Here is a 14,158-nt window from a genome sequence, read left to right as displayed (position 1 = left end):
GATGGCAGGGCTCCCCAGAACAACTGCTGGTGGCAGACACTTTGGTCCAGAAATACAACATCTTTTCATTTGAACCAAAATAGATGAAAACACATCATTTTGGTAGCTTGCATAACTTTTACTTTCAATTATTCAACGTCATGGGCACAAGTGCAATTTTCTCAGTGGAAGATCTGTCAATGCAGTGCATTGGTTGTACCCCTACTGTTGTAGCCTCACAGGGCAGCCTAAACCTTCACTGAGCAAAGTCAGTCCTCATCACTATCTATTACAGGAGAAAGTCATCTTCTCAGTATGGGGAACGACTCAGCTCTGATTTTTTCTTTATTATTTGCAGCCAAGCTCTGATTTCCCTTGGTTAACTGTGGGATTTTAACACGTATATAACCTCTGTAGTTTTGTTCCTTGTTCTCTCCTCTTTCTTCTGATGACCTCACCTTTGTCCCCTGGCTTATGTCACTGGTACATCATGTTGCATGTTGGTGCTGCCTGAAAATGCTGCAGGGTGTGCTGAAACAATTTGGATCACCCAAGTGCAAAATAGTCTTAAAGGAGATAGACTGCAACAGAGGGATTTGAATATCCTTATTAAAAAGGCAGCAGGTTAACCACAACAGAAACCTTAAGCACATACTTCTGAGTACACGCACAGGGATGAAATTTATCACTCTCTGGGGTTATGCTTCTTGATTACAATAGTTTTTTTTCTTTCCCGGCAGACCTAACAGGTAACACAGACAAAAGCAAATTCTAAACCTAATCCTCCTTTATGGGGAGTTGTTTTTTTACATAAGTGGAAGCTGCGGAACAGCTAGGATCTATCACATATTCAAGGAACTAACATAATCCATGCCACTTTGGGTCAGGTCACATTCACTCAGAAGGACAGGGGGCTTGGGAGGAGGGCTCCCACCCCCATGGTTTAATTTCAGCTGAGAGAAACTCTGCTAGCATGCATACTATAGCAGTGTCATTTGTCATTCCACCAAAAGTTATGATCTTAATATGAAAATGACTGGGTAGAATCCAGTGATTTGTTCTCTGTGCAGAAAGTGAGAGTAGAATACTGGATTAGTCTCTTAGGGTTTGAAAATCCTTATACTTCAAAGGCAGGGCCAAATCACAGCGCTTGTTTTTAGGTAGAATTCTCTGTTGCAATCAGTGGCAAATTTAGACTAGAAGTCAATGATGCCATCTGGCTCTTGGACAGAACCATATACGTTGTTAGCTTTGCAAAATTACAGGAAGGTGATGTTAATCATCCAGAAAGAGCAGCTGCTGCTGGAGCTGTTCCTTGAATGAAGTGCTAGTCAGCCAGGGGCTAGCAGCTCCTCCAATGCATATTTAATTCAGCAGTATGCATTCTGAGCACATTTCTTAAGAGGCAGCAGCCACTGCTAGCAATAAAGACAGAGATCCACCTGCCACCTACCTTGGAGCAAGCCTAATTGAGCATGTGACAGCAGGAACTGGGATACCTGGTCAGTGCTTCAGGCTCTGCGAAATTCCTGGGGGGAATTTTGACAAGGCACTTCTTGTTGTAGCTCTTTCCCTTCCAGTTCATCAAGTTGCAAGCACTTTGCAAGGCAGATTGAATATAATCCTGTCCTTGTATGGAGCCTCACGAAACAGGACACTGATCTTAGCTGGCACATCAAGATAAAACTTGTTGACTCTGATTTTTTTAGACAAGTACACCCAGAAGAAAGAGGGGCTCAGCACTCCATCCTGCAGCAGCAGATAAGCTGAAGGGATGGGGACACCACACAGAAACCTGCAGTCAGATTTTTTATTTTTTTTTATATAGCCAGTGTTACACACAAGCCTCCTCCCTGGGCAGCCCCCATGAAGCCTGGGCAAAGGAGCCCAGCACAGCCCAGCACAGGTGATGCAGTGCCCCTGTCTGTTGCCCCAAGCATTGGGCACAGCACAAACCAACTGGTGAATGCAGGCTGGAGAGCAAAACATAGGGGCTAACCTCCAGCACCTCTCTTGGAGCCCAGCTGGGCATTACTCCACACTTGGTAGCCAACTGGGGAGACCCCAGAGCTGGTGGCACCTCGATAATATCCAAAGCGCCACTTCCAGAAACACATTTTCTATCTTTCAAATAGTAGAGAGGGAAAAGCTGAAAGGACAATTTATTCACAGTAAATCTTTGTTCCAGCAGCTAATGAGCAGATTCAGCAGACTGAGTGATGTCTCCTCCTCTAAATTGCTCACATCAGAGGTCGCAGTGGCTCTCTCAAGGGCATCAGCTTTGTGTTCACTGTGTCTGCATCAGGATGGATACAAGCTATCCTGATCTGTCTGCATCCTGATGCAGACAGATCCCAACAAGGTGCTGATCACTTTCTGCACGGAATCAAGCACCCACTGACAAATGAGGTGTGTTAGCTCCTCTCGGGAGATGATGGGCATCTGGCAGAATAAAAGCCTGCTGGGCTGAGCTACCCAGACAGCCCACACAGCAATAAATTAGACACTGTACTTGCTGTGCTGGCAAACTTATTTGTTGCTCTCACTCAGCAGCACTGCTCACACAGCTGGGTACATTGACATTAAAGCTTACCTGCGCAGGGAAATTACTCATACTCTCAGGCATATTCAGGAATCAGCTTGTTGCAGGCAGTTTGTGGAAACATGGATATCCTGTGCTCCCCTCTGTGCTGCGAGGAAGAGCTTGCTTTGTCTGCTGAGGGAGGATGTTGCATGCTTCTTAAAAACCTCTACTTGACAGTCACTTAACATATGACTACATTCCCTATGAAAAGGAGCCAGCATGATCTATTTTCTTTCTACATTTGCATTTTCCAGCATTCAGGCTTTTGCTACACAAGTTTGGATTTGATTGCTGCAAGTTTTCTCCTTTACACTTTTTGGCATTTCGACCTAAAGTCGCACATGGACACAGTAACCACCCATGAAAATGCCTAATACCAGCCATCTCAACTTGATTTCTTCCCAGCTCGAGTTGTGCTAAATTAGGGCATTCCAAATTCGAACACTGTGTAAACAACCTTACGCATACTGTGTTTGCAATGCGATAATGAACTGCAGACAGCAGAGTGACTTTGGTGCCAACGAGAGGACAAAATCCCACTTAATAATTGGAGTGTTTATTGGAGAAAACATCTGCAGGCTGCTTTGCAGCACCTCAGCACAGCAGTCCACTTCTCAACTTCAATGTACTGCCTGTAGCTATTGCACTGCATGAATAGAGTGTAAAGATCCGTCTGTAGCAAAAATCAAGAGGAAACCATCTTCAAGTTAGATTTTTAGACTTTAAGACCTTGCTCTTTAGGACTTTCTTTTTGTTTATTTATGTATTTATTTTGCACAAGCCCATTCTTGTTTTGTTTTAGTGTGAGCAACAATGAGGGTTTGATGGAGCCCTAACAGACCAGAAATTCAACCTCAAATCCAAATAAATTCTCTTGTTTGGAACTAATGGCCATTGGGATTTACAAGCAAAACCATGCGCAGAAAAACCTTCATGTTTAAACAGGACAATTAATTGAGCCACACTGCACACATGCTATCCAGGATCTTCTGTTCCTTTCCCGTGCATAAGAGAATCCACTGTTTACACCATAAACCCAAATGCTAATTTTCTCAAGCTGTGCAACACAAACTGAGCACTACTGCTGCAATGTGAACATCCACAGCTGAGCTGCGGATCCTTCTGTTGTGTGATCTTGGTGTCACATCAAAAGGTACATCGGTTATCTAAATGGCGGGGAAGTGAAAAGCTGATGGAGAACTCGGGAACTTCTTGTGCAGTCAGCTGACAGTAAGCTGAAAAGAAAGGAACATATGCTGCAAATTATCTGGTACACAGTGCAGCTGCTCTGGCACAGCTTACCCGTCCTTTGTTTTGATCTGCCAATCCCTTCAGACATGTTTCAGCAACCACCTATCTTTACCTGCAAGAACCTGGAAGCAGACATAAAAGAAAGTGTAAACGAACGCAGGTCATGAACTTCTCTGTAAGTACTGGGATATATAATTAGAAACTCCTGAGTCTGGGGAGCGACCTTGCCTTTCTTTTATAATCAGTACAGGTAATTGGAAGGTCTCAGAGCAGCCCAACAAGCACAGCACATGAGAGATTCTTGCTTCAGGGAGGTGTAGTTGGCTGCATGTTAAGCAGGGTGCAAGAACAGCAGCTACCCAACCATGATGAACAGCAAGATCCCTCCCAGCATGATTCCTCCCAGCACCTGGTGGCTGCCTGCAAGCAATATGCCTTTCCCTGTGCTTTGCCTGGGTTCCCTCTAATGCCAGAGGAGAGAGCCAGGCGCTCCAATGAGAAATTCCTGCTGTCTCCCCTGGGTGGTGAGGGATCCACAAAGCTTCCCGACATGCCACCTCAGTGCTTCAGTGACTGGGGAGCCCAGGTGACCCCTGCCATTTCTTGGAGCTGGGGTCATATAAGGCCCAGGGCCAACAGGGTGGGCAGTCAGACTTACGGATCAGTCAGTACAGCTGGAGGAAAACGGGCTGATGGGCACCCAACCAAGATCCTCATCTGTCACATGGCAAAAGGTAGATAAGACCATAATCTAGAGACAGTAATCTCTCTCAAATGTGGGGAAGTGGGGTGAGCCCCGAGCAGTATGCTGGAGTCACCTGTCTCCATGCCGAGTTGGGTGCAGCACAAATCCAGAGGAAATGCTGACCCAGCCAGAAGCAGCTGGGAATACCTCTGGCTGTCTGGAGGCAATGTTTTACACAGAGGACACCAAAATGCGACCGCTGCATGGCGTGCTGCTCAGTCTTCTGGATCTCAAAAGATCCGCTTTTCTACTTGAACTGAAACGCAGGCACTTCTTTCACACTCTTTTCTAGCAGCTGCACAATGTGTTAGTAACTGCAGTTCCAGTCACCATTTAATTTCCTCTTTCCCTCAGAAATTCCGGAGTGCCTCTCGCTATATTAAATTACTGCCACTCCGGTGGAGAACAGAAGAGATGCTGAGACACTACTTTTGCTCCATTAAGTTTCTAATCACTTTAGGTTTGATATTCAGAAGCACTAATTGATGTTTTTAGTGTGCAATGGTAGTAATGCCCTACAACTAAGTTAGTATCATTTTCAAGGAAAAATATAGACTATTTATTCCCGATGAAAGAGAAAGTAGAATGAAAGGTTGAGAATATCTATAACATTTACAGAAGTAATTAGTAGAATCTCACATTCCAAATCCAAAAAGTTAAATGAAGATGAATCTTAGGACTCATCTTGTTGATAGGATGAAATGTAATGGCTTGAAGTTGCACTAGAGGAGGTCTGGGTTGGGAATTAGAATTTATTCTCAGAAAGAGTGGTGAGACACTGGAATGGGCGGCCCAAGGAGGTGGTGGACTCACCATCCGTGGAGATGTTCAGGAACTGATGTGGCACTGGGGGGATATGGTTAGTGGGCATGGTGGGAATACACTGGTGATTGGACTAGATGATCTGAGAGGTCTTTTCCAACCTTAATGAGCCTATGATTATATTATCCTATGATCTCTGAAAGAGAAGAAATCAAGAAACTCTCAGTTGAAACAATTACATTCTCAGTTTACAATGATACTCCTCAACCAACCAAACTCCTGTCTGCTATGTAACCAAAGTACCACTGAGGTGTTTTAACATTTAGCTTTAAAGACAGAGGGTATATTAGGTACATACAGGAAGAAACAGTTTCCTCCTATGTCATTACTGAAGGGTGGAATTAAATTATATTTAATTCTTGTTTATAAACTTGTCTCTTTGTAATTACATACCTAGATAACAGCTCTGAGCTTTCTGTGTTTACAGATAATCCTGTGTTTGGAAATAATGACTACATGTCCAAAGCATTTTTTTTTTTAATTCACCTTTAAGTACAGTCTGAACTGTACTTTAAAACAAAGCCTTCTGTATGTGAGGATTTGCTTAATTTTGGTAAAGGTTACTGAAAATTTCAGGCTGCAAGCCTCAACTAAGAGCTTGTAGGGAATGTTACTGTCTGCTTTGCTCAGTGGCTTGAAAAAAATACAACTGAGCACACATTTGCAGCTCACATCCGCCTTCACGCTCCTTCCCAGCTCTCCCAGTCTCAGCGCGAGGCTCAAAGGTATGTGGGCCCTGTTCAGGAGCTGTGGTGCTGCTGCAGAGGTGACCTGCTCATTCCCTGTACAGCCCTGGCAATTAGATTTGTCAATCACTGAGCTAGCTAAAGAAGATTACTTTTGAAATACAGCTTGTCCAATAGGTTTTGAACAATTTAAACTGCATGCAACCTCACAGACCAAGCAGCCCAACTTTTCCAGCTTGGCGAAACAATTTCCATTCGCAAGAGCCTCAGCTGCTGCTTTCCCTCCTCCCTTCCGTCCCTCTTCATTTGCACAGGATCCTGCTGCTTTCTTCCAGTGTTTCAACATTGGACCCCTGCTTCCCACCACTGTTTCACACCCACTCCTACTTATGCCCTGCAATTCTGTGCTTCTGACTTTTCTGTGCCACTGACTTTTAGCCCTCTCGGATGTTTTTGTCCCTACCACCCCTGCTTGCTCCTGGTTCCTCCCTCTCTCAGCTCCTGAATTGCCTCTCTCTCATTTTCTCTCTAATCTCTCACCCTCCACTGGCTTCTCAGCATTTCAGTGAATGCATCTGTTAATCCTCTTCATTGCTCACAAATGCCTCCACTCCCTCCTGCCTCAATAACAACTCTTCCCACATTTTCTTTCCACCACCATGCACATCCCTTATCCTTGAGTTTCAGAGAAAGCCAGAAGAGCCCACAGTGCTCCTGCAGCTCCTGCCCTCTTGCCCAGCCTCTGCCCCATGCTCAGCTAACTTTACTGCTGCTGGAATTTAAGGCCTTCTTTCAACATGACCTCCCTGATGCTGGTCTCCACGTGAGCATCACTACCAGTCCCAGTCCAAGCGTGGCTACAACAGATCACTTCATCACAGTGCTGCAAGTCAACAGTCTTCTGCTGCAATTCTACAGCTGGGACATTTTAACTCCAAAACTCTCCTGTGTCCTTATTCACACCATGTATAAGCCTGGCAATGTTTGTTCTCTGCAAAATTTTTTTGACAGGAATCTGTGTTACTGCTTTAAACCATGCTTACTACGAGTACAAAAGTGCCTTTCCAACAAATGCAGATTTGTCCTGCACATGATCACACTTCTGTGAAGGACACTCTTTTCGTGTTGCCAGCCCTTTCTTTGCATTTCTCCCCAGAGATTAAATAAGAGCTGCTGCTCCTCATTTTCAAGATCTTTTGTAGTTCATCCCAGCTCCACCTGTCTCGTGTGAAGCCTCTCACACAGAACAAACAGCCAATCTTGCCATCACCCATCAGCCCATGATACAACCACTTTGGGACACTCCCATATATCACCATACAGACTTTGTGATGCCCTGCAATGTTTGCAAGGAGTAGTTTGCACACACCTGCAAAACCAACACACCTGCAAAATTCTCCCTTTTCTCACTGCCCACAAAAACACTTGACAAGGATCAGGCTCTTGTGCTGGGCAAACATCGTCCTGCTGGTTTGTTGCGCTTTTGATCTGGCCACACACCAGCTCACACACTGTGTCAGGAGCCAGACTGTTCTACGGGTGATCCTGTGAGAAGCCAGGATTGGGACTTGATGATCCTCAATTCTTCCACGCTACTTGCATGCTAGCATGGTGAGGTCCTCATCCACAACCCATGTTACAAACTAGTATATTAAAAATAGCAACAGCAACCACTGAAACGTGATTGGCATTTGCATGACAACATGAGGAATGGGAGTCTTAACTTTAAGAGAAGCAGCTGTAATTCAGGGACAACGTATGCTGCTCATTGTATAGGACGCTGTGAGAAATTGAATGTATCTGATACTCCTTTGATGATCCTGCTTGTATGGGAACTGCTGAGTCACGGCCTGAACCTCTGATTGATCACCTGAGGTGAGCCATGAGTCAGCCAGAGGAGCACAGCTGAAGGCAATTCACCTGTGCTGCCGGAAGGGGTGGAGCCAGGCTGCACCCCTCCTAGACCTATTTAAGAGCTGGCTATCAGAGGGGAAGGATCTCTTCTGGAGATCCCCTCTTTTGGTATCTTCTAGTGAGCTCAACCCAAGGGTAAGTTCTTCCACTTATTCTCTTTTGTGATCCTTGTTTGCTTTGCCTTACTTTTTTGATTGTATTGCGATTATAACATCTTGATATCTACTGATTGTACACAATTATATTGTGATTATAACATCTTGGTTATACACTGCTACTTCCTGGTAGCACTGCAGATTTGTTTATTAATATCTGATGATGCCTACTTTAACATAAGAATATTTTGACCATGATACGATACCTACACTCCAAGAGATAGCATTAGACTTGCCCTTTTTCTTTAATACTTGCTTTCCACCCTCTCTGTGACTAACAGTGTAACCTTCATTTATGTTGACCATCTTTGTTTTTTACTGTATGTTTTCTCAATAAAATTAAAGGGCAATCTGCAGCTAAATACCTTACCCCTTTAAAACCCAGACAGATGGAGGGTGAAGAGGCAGTTACCAGAACAGTTTTGGAAATCAGCAAGTGCTTCCTCTCCTGGAAAAGAGGATATGAAGAAAGTGGTGGGTGTCTTGAGCCTTACTCTAATTATATGCATGGAATGGGTGCAAAGACATCTTTGAGAGTGTTCAGTGGAAGTGTTTCATACAGAGTTTTTTTTCTGCTGAATTTTATGTCAAATAAAAGTCTGTCCTTAAAGAGACTCCTGAGAATTCCTTGCTGTGATGGGGAACAGATGAGTCCTCACAAGAGGCTTTTGTTCTGAATGAGTACATTGGAATCTCAGGTAAGATTATTCAGTGCTGATTACCTGGTTGTTGGTTTGTTGTTTGCTTCAGTCAACCTTTCTGAACATGTTCTCTTCTGTTTAAATATTTATCTCAAAGTTTAGCTGATTTTCTTCAAAATCCATTGCATATATATTGAACAGGAACTTTAAGCATGGTTTAAAGCAGGAACTGACTTGTATTCTGATTTTCACATTTATTGTTTTAGGAGTATTTTAGGAGTACAAGCAAAAAGATAGGTATCAAACTGCTAGAATGACACTTGATAGCTCTGGTATTTTCCAGACAATTTGTAAAATGTAATGGAAATGATCTCAAACGTGCTGTGTAACAAACCTCTTTGGGGAGGATACTATGTGAGTCGGAGCAAAAATAGCATGAAAATGAAAAATCTGTTAAAATGCGAAAGATCAGAATTCCAGCCTTTTGCTTTTAAAGTTGAAAGCAGAATAATTAGTCCATCAGTTTAAACTGACAGATGAAAAAGCAGACTACAGGCACTCCCTTGAATTCAACGAGCTTCATTCAAATTCTGACAGCAACAAAACACTGGAATAAAAGAAATGAGGTAGCTGCCATTTAAGTGTGTTAGTGACTGCATTAGGCTCTGTTGAATCTGGAAGGGCTAATGGATTTCTTTTTATTAAGTATAGAAGAAATTGAGCCCTAATGGTAGCTGGTATAAAAGTAGTAGCATATAGTGAACAGGCACATGCAGATTGATTAACAACTGTCTTTCTGCAGGATGATAGATATTTAAATCCATATGAAAAAAGAACAAAGCACGTTGCTCTTGGCTACCTTAAGAAAAATGTGGAGGTTGTGGAAGCAATTGATGATTGGGAAGGGGTTTGAACACATCTTCTGTCATCTAATTCTTGCTCACTACAGGAAAATGGGAGTCCATTCATTCTTTGAACAGAAAGTGCTGCTCAAGAGATGTTTTAATCTACTATCATCTTCTTATCCTAACTGAAACAACATCCAGACCATCTAAGGTCATGAACTAGAATTTTATAAGCGCAGATACTTCCCTCTCCTCATGTGGCTGATGTTCTACCTCCAAGAGGAGAAATCTGAAAGGGTAAATAAGCATCGTTGCCAATGTGATGGAGACACATAGCTTGTGGCGCAAAGTAGATGGGAAGAAGGTCATAAATCAGTTTGGAAAACCAATACAAACAAGCAGCATCATCACAGTTGTAAAGATAGAGCTTTATATAATTAAGTACCTCCAGCTGCCTTCACTTCAGTGGTAAATGTGTGTGATAGTCATGGTTTCTATCTGGAAAGGAATGTCCATTTGTGCTGCCATTTGGGTATTTATTTAGACTAAAAACAGTATCTACTGTCTAGAATTAATCTATTTTTAAATAACTCCAATCACTAGAATTATTTCTTTTTTGCTTCCTTGCCATGCAGACCTCTGTAATCAAGTAAAATCAATGAATGCAATAAAATAGAAACTGAAACTCAAGCACTGCCTGGAAACACATTTATTTACAAAACTACAGTCCTCTTACGAGCATTTTGCTACTGGCAATGGTTCCGGGCGTAAACCTCATTCAGATTGCTCTAGTGTGGGCTTTAATGCAGAACTGCTGGGGTAGCAGACACCTCACATCCCGGTACCAGCTCGAGTTTCACTGCAATTTAGTTGCTCCTACACTTCTCAGTGACATTGCTAACACTGCAGCTGTTGCTGATACAGCTGTGCTGGCACAAGCCCAGGGACAGGGGCCAAAGCTCTTAGCACAGAGTTCACTCTCCATGCTCAGCTTGCAGAACCGGAGGGCCCAGCTCCCGAGGCCGACTGTGGGCAGCAGGAGGATGCTCGAGTTGGTCGGGAGGTCAGAGAGGCACACACAGATGGGGCAGCCCCCAGATCCCGGCTCGGTGTGACCGCCATGACGGACTCCCCAGTAGTGCTAAAGGTGAACTGTCGCGCGCACTCAGCAGGCCGTGTTGCCGTGGCGGGGGTCGCCTGTCTTGCCTGCTACCAGGAAGCTGCGGTTGCGGCAAGTGCCCGAGACAAAATGGAGGTGGGGAACTACGCTTCCCGGCGTGCCCCGCGGCGGAAGGAAGCCGGCTCAGGGAGCAGAAGTGACCGCGCAACGGTACGCCGGGACACGTAGTGCGCAGACGGCCGCCGCCCGGGCCGCGCTTCCGCGAATTTGAAAATTCCCGCGATAGCGGAGACAGTCATCGCGAGATTTCCGCCCCCCGCTCCCCCCTCCGTCCCGCCCCGCCTCCGGCGCGGCGGGTGAGCGAGCGAGGTGGGTGCCGTGCGCGGGGGAGGGGCGCGGAGCTGAGGCGAGTGGGGTGCGCGCGCGGTTGCGCAGGCAAGGAGGGCGGCGCAGGCGGGTGGGCCGAACGGGGCAGGTGGAGGCCGCTCTAACCGCTGCGGGAGATGCCGCCGCCCTCATCGGCACGTACGGGGAAAACGGGCCGCGGCGGGCAGGGGGCGGGCGGCGGCGGCTGCGCGGGTTGGAAGCGGAGGTGGCGTTGCCCGCCCCCCGGCGGCAGGTACCGGGTGCTTTCCGGATGGTAGGCCGCGGCGGGGCGCGGACCTTATGTAATTATGTAAGTGACCCCCGGGCCGCGCCGCACGTGGCCCGGCCGCGGCGGGAGGCGGGCGGTGAGGCGGGCGGTGAGGCCTGGGCAGCGTGTGGGGGCGGCGGCGGGAGGCTGAGGGGGCAGCCGAGGGGGCGGCCGAGGGCTCTCCTGTGCCCGTGCGGGCCGCTCCGCGCCTCCCGCTTTCAGTGCGTCTCGGGAGAGGCCGGCCCTCCTTTCCCCTTCCCTCGCTTTTCTTTTTTTTTTTTTTTTTTTTTTTCCTCCTTCTCTCTTCCCACCCTCTCCGCTCTCTTCGGGTGCGATTTCCTAGGAGGGGGTGGGACGTTGGCTCCCCATTGGGAGCAATGAGGGGAGCAGAACCGGCGGCGAAGCGAGCCCCCGAGGGTCGGCTCCTCCCTGACCTGCGCCATCCCCTCGCTCTTTGACACACCAACTTTCCCGGGCGTGGTGCTGAGCGTTTTGCGGCCCTGGGTTGGTGCACGGGGCGCACATCACGCTGCTGAGTTGCTGGCTTAGGCTAAAGTGCCTGATTTCTTCATAAGCTGTGACTCCAGGGCTGAAGCTTCTGCCAGCACAGAGAAGCACGGTGTCTGTCTTTTGGGTCTAATACCTCCTTTCTAGATTGTGTGTAGTAAAATAATGTGAAATTTAGGGAATGCTGAGTCCTACTCAAAATGTGTGGTGAAATGTGGTGAGTACCATCCATGCAGGTGCTTGCACCGGCCCTGGCTGCCAGCTCCTAACCATTGGGGCATGGCTGTGACCTGCCCAGGCAGGGACAGCTCCTCACGCCCTCTGCATCAGTTTGCCATATTGCACTGATTTACCTCGAGATTGCTCTCGTAACACAGCCAAATGAACTTAATCAGGCTTCGCTTAATTTTGTGTGCTCTACCTGGTAGGCTGTTAGCTACAGTTCTAGAGAAATGATGGTGATAGGCATTTTCTGGGGTGGTATTGTTTCACCCACCACTTGTGTGGTGAACAGAACGCTTAAACTGATATGAGAGAGTCCCCAGAAACCCAGGACTGTTTGCCAGCATTGTGGACTCTCGTGCCACTCATTCTGTCAGTGCCGCTCTTTGTGAAAAGTGTGTTTGGGAAGTCCTTGCTGGGGAGCACCTCACCAGGTGTCCTCTGGGAGTTGGGTAGGCTGAGCATGCTCTTTGCTGGGGCAGTCCTCACCTGCACCTGCCTCAGAAGGAGGGGGGAAGAGTGTAATTCGAGGGCTGACTTTAGGAACTTGGCTTAGCAGTGTTAAAGAAGGGACCGTGGTGCTTGGATAAGCATTGTCATGTTAGAGAATAGTGGTTAGCTGGGTGAGCTGGCCATGCTGTGACACTCTAGTATGGTGTGGTTTCCTATGCTTTTCCCTTTAGCAGAGAAGTCAGATCTGTGGTCTGCATCAGATACAGGATTTTAGCTGTTGGAGGTTGTTGGGACAAAGGGCTGAAACTCTCTTCTTCTCACCTTCTCCAGGGGATCTGTGCTTCTCAGCTTCCCTTGAGCTCCACAGAGCTTGTGGAGCATCCACACAGCCCCTCTAAGGCAGGCTTTCGGGATGGATCTGGAGCATAAGTCTAATGAGGAGCAGCTGAAGGAACTGGAATTGTTCAGTCTGGAGAAGCGAAGGCTCAGGGGAGACCTTATCGCTCTGTGCAATGACCTGAAAGGGAGGTTGTGGTGAGGTAGAAGTTGGCTTCTTCTCCCGTATAACTATCAACAGGATGGGAGGGAATGGGCTCAAGTTAGCCATGGAGGGAGGTTCAGGATGGATAATAGGAAAAACTTTTCAAAAAGGGTGGTAATGCGTTGTGATGGACTGCCTGGGGAGGTGGTGCAGTCACTGACCCTGGAGGTGTTCAAGAACTGTGTGCATGTGGCACTGAGGGACAAGATCAGTGGGCATGGTGGGGATTGGTTGGTGGTTGGATTAGCAGCCTTTTTTTGATGTTAATGGTTCTGTGAAGTTACCCTGTTTCTAGAATTCTGATAGCGAATACCTGTTATACTGGTGGCTTTTTAGACTAAAATTTAGGTTTTTAGTTAAATGTAGGGTTTTTACTTAAAACATTAGGGTAAAAATTCTCTATCTCAGTGATGCTAAATCATTGACTAAATTCTCTTTCTGTGGGAGTAAAACATGGCAAAGTGCTAATTTGCTGAACCTGACTACTGAAGCGCAGGAAGTGTTTTCTTTCTATTCTTCCAATATTCTGAGTTGCTTCCTGTTTTTCTGGAGAATATGTCATGGAAGCTGTCAATGCTAATTCAGAAAATTCTGAAATTGCCATCCTTGCGTGTGGATGTTGTTTGTCTCTAAAAAACACAGCTGAGGGAGCTGAGCTTCTTCAACCTGGAGAAGAGAACGCCGTGAGGAGGCTTCATTGCAGCATTTCAGTATTTAAAAGGGGATTATAAATAGGAAGGGAATCAACTTTTTACAAAGGTAGACAGTGATAGGACAAGAGGGAATGGTTTTAAGCTCAAGGACGGAAGGTTTAGATTAGATATCGGGGGAAGTTCCTTACAGAGGGAGCGGTGAGATGCTGGACCAGACTGCCCAAAGAGGTTGTGGTTGTTCTGTCTCTGGAGGTGTTCAAGACCAGGTTGGATGGGGCCTTGGGCAACCTGATCTGGAGGTTGTTGGCCCTGCCTGTGGCAGGTGATTGGAACTTGATGATCTTCCAACCCAAGCCATTCTGTGATTCTTTAGCCTTTGTCTTATGTTCTTCGGCTTCTTCCCACT

The 14,158-nt window shown here is 46.4% G+C and overlaps 1 protein-coding gene and 1 long non-coding RNA gene across 9 annotated transcripts in view; both read left to right on the top strand.

Moving 5' to 3' along the window:
• Nucleotides 1–8,055: 8,055 nt before the first annotated feature.
• On the top strand, nt 8,056–10,267 carry LOC125689466 (uncharacterized). The gene is made up of 3 exons (XR_007375293.1): nt 8,056–8,116; nt 8,522–8,834; nt 9,727–10,267. It is a non-coding gene; the product is annotated as an uncharacterized LOC125689466 (long non-coding RNA).
• Nucleotides 10,268–10,986: 719 nt separating this feature from the next.
• AHCTF1 (AT-hook containing transcription factor 1) overlaps nt 10,987–14,158 on the top strand; it is a 52,919-nt gene continuing 49,747 nt past the window's right edge. For 2 of the 8 annotated variants that reach the window (XM_048936562.1, XM_048936569.1), the window contains exon 1: nt 10,987–11,111. The gene's annotated coding sequence lies outside the window, so the exon portion shown is untranslated. The other 6 variants (XM_048936565.1, XM_048936564.1, XM_048936563.1 and 3 more) reach the window with 6 other exon arrangements.

This window comes from Lagopus muta, chromosome 2 (genome assembly GCF_023343835.1).
Source record: "Lagopus muta isolate bLagMut1 chromosome 2, bLagMut1 primary, whole genome shotgun sequence".
In the NCBI taxonomy this organism is placed as follows: Eukaryota; Metazoa; Chordata; class Aves; order Galliformes; family Phasianidae; genus Lagopus; species Lagopus muta.
Note: the sequence above shows the minus strand (reverse complement) of the source record. Positions and strands in the feature narration are given on the sequence as shown.